The sequence below is a fragment of the Numida meleagris genome, chromosome 1, assembly GCF_002078875.1.
Source record: "Numida meleagris isolate 19003 breed g44 Domestic line chromosome 1, NumMel1.0, whole genome shotgun sequence".
Classification (NCBI taxonomy): domain Eukaryota; kingdom Metazoa; phylum Chordata; class Aves; order Galliformes; family Numididae; genus Numida; species Numida meleagris.
The window spans coordinates 66,477,003-66,489,081 of NC_034409.1; the positions used below are offsets into that span (position 1 = coordinate 66,477,003).

Sequence of the window (12,079 nt, forward strand, 5' to 3'; positions counted from 1 at the left end):
TGTGCAGGACCTGGCACTTGGTCTTGTCTTCCTCCCAACTTGGTGTCATCTGCAAGCTTCTTGAGGGTACTCTTAATCCCTTCCTCTGGGTCATCAATAAAGACATTAAGTGGGAACAGCCCAAGTACTGACCCCTGGGGCGCACCACTCATGACCGGCTGCCAGCTGGATTTAACTCCATTCACCACCACTCTCTGAGCACGGCCCTCCAGCCAGTTCTTCACCCAGCAAAGAGTGTACATGTCCAAGCCCTGGGCTGCCAGCTTCTCCAGGAGAATACTGTGTGAGACAGAGTCAAAGGCTTTACCGAAGTTTAGGTAGACTATGTCCTTAGCCTTTCCCATGTCTATCAGTTGGGTCACCTGGTCATAGAAGGAGATGAGGTGGTTTAAACAGGACCTGCCTTTCATGAAAGAACCCATGCTGGCCGGGCCTGATTCCTTAGCTGTCTTGCACATATTGTGTGATCTCACTCACGATGGCTTGCTCCGTGATCTTCCCTGATATGAAGATCAGGCTGACTAGGCCTGTGGCTCCTGTCCTTGTGGGTGGATGCTCAGAGGATGGGGAGTCGAGAAAAAGCAGGGGTAGGAAGTACAGTGTTTTTTCAATAGAACAAACTGTAGCCATGCCTGCTCACCTCCAGAAAACATCTATTCCCCTGCTTTGCTGTCTCCCTGCTGTCAATCCAGAGAGTGTCTCAAACTTCATTTGCGCTCATTTCACACAGGGTTTGCTTATCAGTCTGAAAGGCGACTGTCTGATCTTTCCGTTTGCATGCTTTCACTTTTAAGATCTTCCCTTTCTTATGTAAAAAAGGCAATTAGAGTCGTATCTGTTTATTTTAAACAAAATGGCTGTTAATTAGCGTGATCAAAAACCCTGCCATTGTAGACTATGGGTTTCACTTTGTAGTTATACTAAATTGCGTACAGTTTGGTGCCAGCTGACATGATAGCAACACAAAGTCTAGCTTTTTTTTAACTTAATGAACAAACAGATTTATGAGGCTTTGTTATCTTCTGGTTTAGATCTATAGGTTCTGAATGCATTATTTAGAGTTCTTGTTTCTTAATGACTAATGTCATGTTGTTACTTATTAAGAGAGCTTTAACTTGCTGAAGAAGTTTCCCTCTCTTTTGTATCCCTTTTTTCCATTTCCCTTCTTTTTTTTTTTTTGATGGCGTAATTAAACAATGTGTCTGTTGTATGCAACACAGTTGAGATGTACTTCTCTGGTTGCGTTCAGATGTTCAGTTACTAACTTCATAATGCTATCATCCTTGTGAGAAGGCTGGATATTATCATCCCTTAAAAAGAGAGTAAGGGTAGTTCTGTAACTTTCCATACCTCTGTTGCTTCCTGCTATTCCTTCATAGATCTGAAGAACGATCACCACAACAATCCACGCTGTTCCAAGTAGTGAGCCTGGATAGCTCACCTCCTGTCCATCTCTAGTCTTGGTGTGAGTGACAACTTGTCCTTACAAATGGGAAAAAAAACAAAAAACATTTTAAGGAAGAAATAATCTTTTATCTGAGAAGTGAAAATTTTGATTGCCTTTTTTATTACTGTGAGTTTTATTTTTGGAGGGAAGGTGCTAATATCAGACATTTTAATAGTCTTTTTTAATCTGGTATTGTAACTTCTAATTGCCATTTTTAATATTGACTGAAACTGGCTAAATGCTGGACCTTGTTCAGGAGATCATCTGCTCTTTTCAACACTGGAGAACTGGGAACTGCAATATCGTTTCTGGAACTTACTTTTGTTTCACTGCATATATCCCCATCACTGAAGTTTCCATTGCTTCATTAGCTAACCATTTCAATGTTAGCTTTTTCTGTATGCTGATAGAGGGCCTAAATTGACCCAGAATTTCTGAAAGTAGCTGATTATTCAGGTATGTCATTATTTCTCTGCCTTTTTATCTGTTGGTCATTATTGAAGGATTCAAGTGAAATCCTTATTTGCATAGGGAAAATCAAAATTGAAGTCAAGTCATAAGCAAAGTCAGTGAGCTGGCATAAATTTCCTTAAAAGAAGGTGTAATCAGATCATTTTACAGGTTTTGCTTTCATTTAAAACTTTGCATTATGTGTAATTCTTCGTTGTAATTCTCATAAAGTACATGTTTAATTTAAATATGTAAGACAATTGGTACTTTTGCACATGGTTATATTTGAATATTAAACCATACACAATTTTATATGGCAAAACTGAAGAAAATGTAATTACTATTATAGAAGAATAAAGTACGAATGTTCTATTTGTTCTGTGGAGTAGACGGTCTGTGTAGACTCAAGGAGAGAAAGAGAAGAAAAAAAAACACCTAAGAAGGCTAATATGAAAACAAATTGAAAGTACTAAAAATGATAGTTTCTTTTTTTTTGTAATTGTTGCATTTGTAATTTCCAAATTAAAGAGAAATGAAAGAAATCTGAAATTTCATGTGGAGAAGCATTTTCATGGAGTTTATTTGACTCAGTGAAAATAATGTATTGAAATAAAGCGTTATTTTCCTGTTTTAGCATTATAAAACACCAAGAAGCATCAGGTAAAATAAACATTCAGACAGTAATTTGTCTTCGCGTAACAAATAGAGCTTTTTAGGGCTAAAGATTTAAATAGAAAATTTTCAACTTTATCAAAAGATTCTTTTTTGTTTTTCAAAATGAAATATAAACGTTGGTGTGTTTATTGAAAATGCTTACTATAAATTAAACAGTAATTTACAATAGTAGTATTATTTGGAACTTTTTGGAGCTGATTGTAATAGAGAACAGAAGACTGTGAAACAATATACAGTTAAACTAAACAATTCTGGACAAAATGGAAGTCAAGCACTGTAGACCATATCAACCTCAATTCAAGAACAAGAGATTGGCCATTGAGAAGAATGAGGAAGAAATTTAGATAAAATGAGCATTTAGACAATAAATGCAAATAACTTATGAATCTATTTTAATAAAATTAAATTTATTTTCATAAAAATCAAGGCTTACAAATGAAACTTCTATGTGAATGCTTGAAGTGTGAAGATGTAGATGAGTTTTCTGTCTCTCTTTTTTTATCCTTTATGCCATGATCTACACAATTCGGAGACAGTTTTTGAAGAAAAGTCTCTTATGACAAATTATTTCATAATTGTTCAGTTCCAAGAATTCTTCACCTTTTGATAAAATGGCTCGTATTAGCAGTTCTTCTTCATGCAAGCGAACTGGAATATTCTATTAATACAAATTGTATAGGGGTATAAAAATTTATGCAAGTGTATTTTTCATGTGGCACTTAATTTACATATATTTTACGTTTAATTAACATATATAATATTTTTTTCTGTAGATGTGATAGAAATGGGGCTTTGATCCATTGGAGTTCTTCAGCAGATGCTTAACCTTAAGCACATGAATAATCCCATTGTTTTCAGTGTCTTTAATCTGTGCCCTTAAGTGCTTTGCTGGATTGTGGCCTAGTATAATTATATGTTTGCAATAACGGTTGCTTATTAAAAGCAGTCGTTAGATCTCAAAAATAGTATAAAAGAAATACATGAAAAAATATGTATTAAACAGTATTGCAAAAATACATGAAGATAGTTTCAGAATTCTTACTTGTTTGTCATTTTCTTTCACATTGCAGATTCTGCTTTTTCAAATACTCCGTTAATTTATGAGGTCAAGACCAAGGCATTAAATAAGATTCTACAGATCATTTATGTAATAATTCAGGATATGCTTAGAAAATTTTTGTTATTTTGAATTCTAGCACAAAGGTGCAGTTCTATTCAATGTCTGTGTTACGTGTCATTCTAAACAATTTAGAAAGACTAATTATTAGCTGCAATTTTCTGCGAGACCTTGGTTCTTTGTCAGATAAGAATGTCTGAGTAAGGGTGATGTTTCTCTGGTAGACATCTTGGTCTCTATTTCCAGTGTTTCATCTCCTTATGCAGTTATTGCTTTTCACATTTCCTCTTTTTGATCCTGGATCTGTTCTGTAATGTTCCATGCTGTTTACAGCCTGTGTTGTGTTCTCTAACCCAAAGCAAACATTAAAGACCTAAGGTTAAATATGGTATTACACCCTGATAAAATATTCTGATAGCATGTGAGTGACTTTGTCCTAACAGCCACCCCAGCTGCATTTCACAGGTGCCTGCTATGAGAATGCTTCAATTTCAAATGAGAAATGCTCCGAAGTTTTGGGTAACAGAGATGCATGAGCTTTCCACTGACAAGCTGAGGAAACCACTTGCGTGGGTCAAACACCAGTCCTACCTGCCAGTGCTTATACCTCTAGGTTTATGCTGGGATCTTTTCTATCCAGAAGTCAGTTTATTTACTATTTTCCTGATGAACCTGATCTCTAAAGTATTTGTTCTGTTTATTTCACTATGAAAGCCCAAGAGAGGCCACAGAAGTAGTCACTTAAAGGCAGTTTTGCTTGCCCTTTTGTGTTTCAGAGCCAAAGGCTTAGGTATATATTAGGGATTTGTGCTCCCATCCTCAGAACACGAGCAGCTTGTCTGGACTGCCTGCCAAGTTTTGTGTGTTTTTCCAGTAATGGGAGCATGTGTGAGTGAGCATGCAGCGGCACTTAAAGGGTAAAGGCAATGTGAAATGATCTGTAAATATCACCGTTGTGTGTGATAAAAAGCAGCCCTCATGGCTGCCCAAAGTGTCCAGCAGTACTGAGCAAGTGCCACGTTTCTCTGAGTAAACTCAGGGAAAATGTATTCCCTTCCATATGATTGAGGTAGTGCTGTGTATAGGCAGGGTCATGCACATCCCCCCTGGCAGCTCTCCTTCCCATGAGTTCTGCAGTGCCTGCATGGGTGCCTTGTGGGAAATGTCCCCCAGCTCCCTGCTCCCCTGCTGCTTCTGAGGATGCTGTGTGTGGTAGCTGTGCGAAGTCGTGCTGCTCGGAAAAGGTGAAAACGCGGTGAAAACTTGCAAGAAAAACCCAGTCCCTTCTGGTTGAAGTAGCAGAGTAGTCTCCTCCCCCAGCCACTTGGGAAGTAACAATTTCCCCCCAGAAATTAGTTCATTAGTGTGTATTGCTATTCATGCAGGAAGGTGTGTGATGTCCTGCGGCAGTATGTATTTGAGTAGAAAATGTCACCTCCTATCAGATTTGTAATACTCCCAGCCCGTACTGGCCCAGGGCGTGCAATCTCTTGAGATCTTCCGTAATGCACAATGACTGCATCGCTCCAGCTGAATCAAAACTTGACTGCGTTCAAGGAGAGGATAATGGTTGCCACCTTATGCGGCTCAGATAACTGACAAGTTTGTGGAAGGTCACTGCTTGCTGCGTAAAGTCTTCCACATCTCACAAGAGGAAGTATAATCCTACTTTCTGCTTGGTGCCTCTGCTGCTCTCTTTACTTACACAGGTGGAAGCATTAAGATGAAATGGGCACTCGACAGCATGAGTGCGTGGCTGTACTATTTGGATGTGGTTCTTAAATTGCCCTTCATTGTCAGAAGCTGTTAGGCTGAGGAGTGAAATATGCGTCATGAGTGGTGGTCGGGATCACTAATTATCTCTAATTCTCTACAGGGGCATGCAGGAGCAAGGTTCTTGCCCATACGTTGGTTGGAGCTGGAGGAGAGGGAATAGGGATGAGGGCTGCCCATGATGCTAGGGTGCAGAGTGGACAAACTAGGTTAGTGTTGTCGTCTTTTGCCATGAGTAGATCGAGGTGTAGCTGATGGGAGCTCTGTGATGGAGCTCCTAGCCCCGGGCAGTCCCGTTGCAAGGACCCGCACGCACACACAAAGGTGGGAGCATCCTTTGTTATTTTAGCAGAGCTGATCAGCCCTTTGCCATCCCAAGCATCCTTCTCTCACCTCAGAGAAAGGCAGGGGATGAAAGAGGTGCATGCTGAAGCTGGGCGGGGTGATCAAAGCCATGGGCAATTTGCAGTAGGAGTTGCTCTTAGCCACGGTTAAATGCATTTGCAGTGATACAGGGAAGTTCTTGCAGCCACCAGCCCTTCAGTTGAAGCAAGACTGAAAAATGTAACACAGCATGCCCTAATTCGCTTAATATGGTCTCTGTCCATAGCTACCCACTTGCTGTCTTACAGTAAAGCTGTTAGGTTTTTCCACCTCCAAGCAGAACAGGAAGATTAAGCGTGCCGTTGTGCTGTGTAGTTTCTGGCAGAACTTCTTATTTGCTGCGCAGACTGTAAGATGCATTTTGTTTTATTTTCTCTCTTTTTTTAGAAAGGTACAAAGTACAGTGACAGGAACTATCATATTCAATTGGACATGCTTTCTACAGATTTGTTAAGGATTTACTCTACACATTTGTAGCATTTAGTTGCCATGGCAATGACCTCGGTGCAAGAAGGAACAGCCTTTAGGTTGGACCTCAGATTTTCCTTTCATTTCCGTTTAATTTGATTTGACTGCGAAATGTCACTTCCATTGCATTGATTAAGCTTCATTGCGGCCACCAGCTCTGTTAGAAAGGTTAAAGGGCAGGCCAGTGGCTGTCATTTTTCTTCCCCCACCCTTTTCTGGTATCAATACAGATGGTTTCTTCAGAGAAAGAATAAGGTTTTACCCCATGGTGCTCAACAGTAAAAGCAAAACTAATGCAGCAACAGTTTGAAGCTATGCTAACCTGCGGCTTCCTCATACAGTACTGTAGCGCTTTAAAAAGCCACTGATTTGTTTCCTTTTTTCTTTCTGAGATATGCCCCCCCCCAAATAAATAACGATGGATGTGCTTTCCAACTCCAGCCACCATATTTGAAGAGGGATAGCCATCTCTTTTTCAAAATCTCTGTTATCTGTGGGGTGTATAATAGCTTCCTGCTGACTGCTTTGAGGCCAGTAATTAGTGCGAGTGGGACAGAGAGGATTCCCCTTTGGACTGGCTCTTTCGAGTCTGGTGTTTGCTGAGTGTGCAACAAGTGTAAAATAGCATGCATTGGAATGGGAGGCTCAGAAATACACCTTGACCGAAGCGAGTATTGCTTAAACAAGCAATTCTGTTAGTGGCAAACAAAATAAAAGCACTATTATAGTATTCTTCAGTAAATGTTGGTAGCAGTTTTGCTTTGAAAGTGATACTGCCCTTCTGCTCAATACAAAGATACAAAAATGGTGCTATGTTTATACAGAGTTCCCCCTCCTTGGTGCCTTAAGACCTCTGCTTCATACTGTGTGGATAATCAAGGACTCTGATAAATTAGTCTGTTCATTTAGGTACTGCAGAGCCTAGGATACCTCCTTCATGTGCATCTCTGGAATACTAGGGACGCAAACCATATCAATGAGCTGGCTTTTTGCTCTCAGGCAGGTTTTCTGCCACGTGCTTCATCAGGTAGAATATTATCTTGAAATGTCCATATTGCACAATAACCTGAAGTTAAGAATCCTCCTGCGTAATTTGGTCAAAATTTGAGGTGAGTGTCTTAGGGTTGTTATGAATCGTATATCTGATGTTCATGTTGAAATAATTGAGAAACTGTGTTTTGATCTTAGTAGTGCTGAAAAAAAACAGTTCTGTTATATTTCCAAGTTGGTGCAGCTGGATAGAAATTTAAAAAATGAATAAGTCAGAATTATTAAAACAGCTGGGAGGGCAGGAAAGGATGTAACAATCTTGCTAAAGAAGGCATGTGAGTGTGGGCAAGTAGGGTAGTGAGGCTGAGGCCCTCAGACAACAAGGGAGAGAAAATGTTTGTTGAGCCACAGGGTAAACGATACAAGGAAAAACTGAAAAAATAAAGTACTGTACATAGCTTAAAAGACTTTGCAGCCAAAGGGCTGTTTGTCCCGACTGAGTGGAGTTTCATGTCCCCTCGTTTTTGGAGAGGAGAGCTCAGCTGGTGTGAAGGCAGCTCTAGCCCTGTATAGGCAGGTGTGGAAAAACGCCCGGCCTGTAATTGGCACACACTTCAGAACAGGGGAATAGAGTAATACTCCATTTCTTTTCCTTATGCCTGCTTTCTTCTCTATCCCACACAGCACCTGGGATCAGGGCCGCCCTCTCAGGGGGCTGTTTCCCTGTCAGTGGTGACTAAGGCTGGGCATGGGAGGGTACAAATGCCTGAGGTTGTGCATCCACCCTTGTTCCATTTGCAGGTGGAGTGGGCCTGACCAAGAGGGAAAGCATCAGAGGGAAAATACTTGCTCATGCATCCATGTGTGTCATGAGGAGCGGGAGGACTTGACCGGGCAGCCTTGAAGCTCAGACCTTTGTTGGCAGTAAGGAGGAAGGAGCAAATCAGCTGGCCGTGACCCCCAGAGAAGGGGACACACAGGCCTCATACTGGGGGCATCAGCCACTCTCCCCTTCTGCAAGCATCCATCATTTTGACTCCTTTTCTGCTTGCTTCCAAAAAGCTGAAGGGTGAGGGGAAGAAAGAAGGGGAGACAGAGAAAGTAGCAGCTTCCTGTATTGAAGAATGAGGAGAAGAACTGAAGGTAAAGCTGCGATAACTTTCTGCAGCCCAGTTGGTGGCCTGCAGGATGATGCTGCCTGACCTCCTTGCTTTTCTGCTGTGGCCTTGCCCTGGGATGGGAGGTGAAGGGGAGTAGCCAGATGTGAAATCCAACAGCTGCTGAATACTTCTACTTAGCCATGCAAATCATCACTGTGCCCACAGAGAGAGGATGAGTTTGGCATTGCTTGAGCCTGCTGAGGTGTCCCAGACACCAGGATCTGGCTTACAGCTTTGCTAGTACTGCATTGTCTTGGCCTGGGTTTGTAAGACAGTGTTCGCTCTCAGTTGTGTATGTGTGTTTTTGACAAGATGTTGCTGTCACTTTTTCTGTTTTCTATTATTTGGAAAGGACATCCATTTTAGAGGAAGGTGATGGCTTTTCTTTTTGAAAAGAATAGTGTTAATATTCAGAATATAAAAGCAAACAGCGCAGATTTCTCCAGAAGGTGAGTTTGTCTGCAGTAATGTTTCAAAAGCACCAAATCTCAAACATACTTAAATAAAGCATGAATCATCGGATGAAAAGACTTGATGATTTCTCTGTGTGGTCTTAATCATAGAATCATAGAATGGTTTGGGCTGGAAGGGACCTTTAAGATCATCTCGTTCCAACCCCCCTGCTATAGGCAGGGACACCTCCCTCTAGACAAGGTTGCTCAAAGCCCCATCCAGCCTGGCCTTGAATGCTTCCAGGCAGGGGGCATTCACAATTCTTGTATATGGATCATGGTATTTAATTTCCTGTGCAAAAGCACTTTGTAAATGATCAGCATTGGTATTGTTAATTGTTGCTGTTATTTATGAAGTATTTTTGAGTAAAATGGTTTTAAGACTAAATACAAAGTTTGGCACTTGCTCTTAGCAATTTGGCCGTGTGGCAGGAATGCCACCTTTCTGAAGTCTCAGCCACACCCTGTGAGAGAGATGGGAGAAAAATCAAACGACATTGTTCACATGCTTCTGTGTCATCCTTAGTAATAAGCAGTGTATAAAAAAAAATAATGAAGCAGGTGCAACAATCAGAAGCTAAATTCTGAAAATCCCTTTTATATCATAACCCAAATCTTTGCCCAGAAAAGAGACAAGGGATTTATTCAGGTAACTCTTAAAATATATATATATATTTTTATTAGGGTGCAAAACCACAGTGCTCCTTCTGTCACCGAAAGCGCGCCTGTGGGTCAGGCTCAGAGTGATGCAGGTGCTGCTCCCTGAGACAGGTGTACAGGGGCTCACCATACAGCACCCAGCAATTCTCACCTCCCTTGGAGAAGCCCAGGGCAGCAGTAGAGATGAATTGACACGTCGTTTTCTACCTTAAAATGACTTAATTTGTTTCTGAGTTTTTACAGTATGCCACTGTGAAAAGTTCTGTTCTGCTCAGGTAAACCATATTTGTCCTATTTACTCACTGAAGGAGAGGCTGTTTAATTCCATTGCTAAAAGTGAGCAGGATCCGGCAGCTCCAGCTCCAACACTTTTTTTTTTTCTTCTCAGCAGGAGCTGAGTATTGGCATTTCTCCCACATCATTGCTCCTTGTTGTTTTTTCTCAAGTAAAAAAAAGCAAAAAGGAAGATTAAAAGGAAGGAGGAGACAGATTTGAAAAAGGATCGTTAGCTCTGAGGTCTGGTGGGACCTTCTTGGAAGTATTCACAGCCCTGTGTCACCCATGCCAAAGTCATACTGCAGTTTTCAGAACCTTTTATAAACCCCAGCATCTAAGAACTCTTCATCTTTCTTGTTTTCTGTTTGTTTGCTGTTTAACAGAAACAGTTCATAGTAAATTTTGTCTTTACCCCTCCGTATTGGAATTTAACAATTACTTTGTGTTGTTCCCTTTCTTCATATATGCTATTAATATCTTGGCTCTGGGTTGGCTTTTACCGTTTCTCAAAACATTTGTATGGAGACGTAAAAAGAGGAGTCTCCCCTTGTTTTAAGTTATATTACTAATTTGAATGCTAGGCCAGGTTCTTAAAAATTTCCAAAATAGGTGAGAGCTATAAATAAAGCTGAATGTGTCACTGTTTTGGGGGAAAGCTGCGGAACTCTCAGTTTTTTCTTCCAGCTCAGCCCCAGAATAGATGCATGCTGTTAGTTTTTCACTTGGGGCTTTTAGATTCCATCAGACCTCAAACTTAGGAAAAAAAAAAAAAAAGATCAGAAAAATCTTGTGAACTGAAGATTGAGTTTCATGCAGATATGAATCAGTCCTGATACCTTGGCTACGGTCATCATGTGAGTATGCTGTCATTGAAGCACATATGATAAATCTGGGAATCAAACTGAACAGACTTGTCCACTGTGCCTGTGAGGCAAAGCAGAAAAAATGAAAATTTTGTAAATGTCAGAATTAGTGTTTTCAGACAAAAATATTTCAACTGTAGTCTCTTGACTGCTCCATTCAGATTCTGAGATGCAGGAGGACTACTGGGGTTTTTTAGGCAGCAAGCCAATACAAATACTAAAAATAGGAGGAAATCATAGAGCCGTTTTCTTATTGTTAATATCATAACACATCTTTTGTTGGGTTTCTTCTCTGCAGGATTCTCCCTGCTGCAGTAGGTCTGTTTACCTCTGTCTCCTGTTATAAGCGTAACTCCAAAGACCCTGTGCTGCCGAGCTGCTTCCAGAAGCTGTGTTACAACCTTGCACAGAATTGAACAGATCTGAGTGGCCAAGTAAACTCAATTCCCAATGACAACAGAAAAATTAAGTCAAGCATTTAGAGAGATGTGATTTGAGAGAGTTTATAATGCTTGTCTATGAGTCTTTAATGTCTGAAGGAACCGAGTCTGTGTTTATAAAGAACCCTTTTCACATTGCCCCCACTTACTTTCCTTTCTGCTTGCAAAGATCTTAAAAAGATCGCAAGTCTTTGTACTTGAGATTGCTTTTGTTCGGAGTTGTCCAGTGTTTCTCCCCTTTTATGTTTTTGCACTGTTTGGTTTGCTGTGTGCGAACATGCAGCCTGGGCTGTGAGCACACTGTGGGTTTTAGTGTAAAATTCTGATGGGTGAAATTGCGCGTATCCTCCTGTTTTAGCCGCACTTTTTTTTTTTTTTACTGTGTGAAGGAACCAGCAAAGGTAAAATGCTACTACTAAACATCTAAATAAATCATAGAGCGGTCATTTCATAATCAGTTTAGCGGATTTTATTCTAGCTGATATATAATATTGTGTCTGCTTGCAAAAAAAAAAGTAAAAATAAAATTATATTTATCATCAATTTTATTAATTATGAGAAACTGGTTCACAAATACACAGGAGTACTATCTTCAGCAAATCTTTTGTCTTCTTGTTTGTTTAATAAATTAGATGGATGTACCAAATAGCATGCTGCTGGGACAACATTAATTTTATTATAGAATAAAAAGTGGAACTATTAGTCTCTGTTTCTGGCATGTTTGTAAGCTATCTGACCTATTTTCTTTTCCTACCCCTTTCACAGTGCTTACCAAACTCCCCTTTCCTATGCCTAACATAAAAGTGTCTTACAGCTAAACCAGCTGATAGTCAGCCCTGGAGACATTGCCCAGTATCCTGGCAAATAGATAAGATATATTGTTTTATATATTTGTGCAACAGGGAGAGACAGCTCCATCACTTT

The 12,079-nt window shown here is 40.3% G+C and overlaps 2 long non-coding RNA genes across 2 annotated transcripts in view; both read left to right on the forward strand.

Moving 5' to 3' along the window:
- Window positions 1-8,986, forward strand: part of LOC110396153 — a 42,538-nt gene extending 33,552 nt beyond the window's left edge. Inside the window, exon 4 of the long non-coding RNA XR_002436806.1 lies at window positions 8,106-8,986. This is a non-coding gene — a long non-coding RNA (uncharacterized LOC110396153). The remainder of the gene's footprint in view (window positions 1-8,105) is intronic.
- Window positions 1-12,079, forward strand: part of LOC110396156 — a 154,505-nt gene that overhangs the window by 53,294 nt on the left and 89,132 nt on the right. The gene's annotated exons all lie outside the window — the stretch shown is intronic.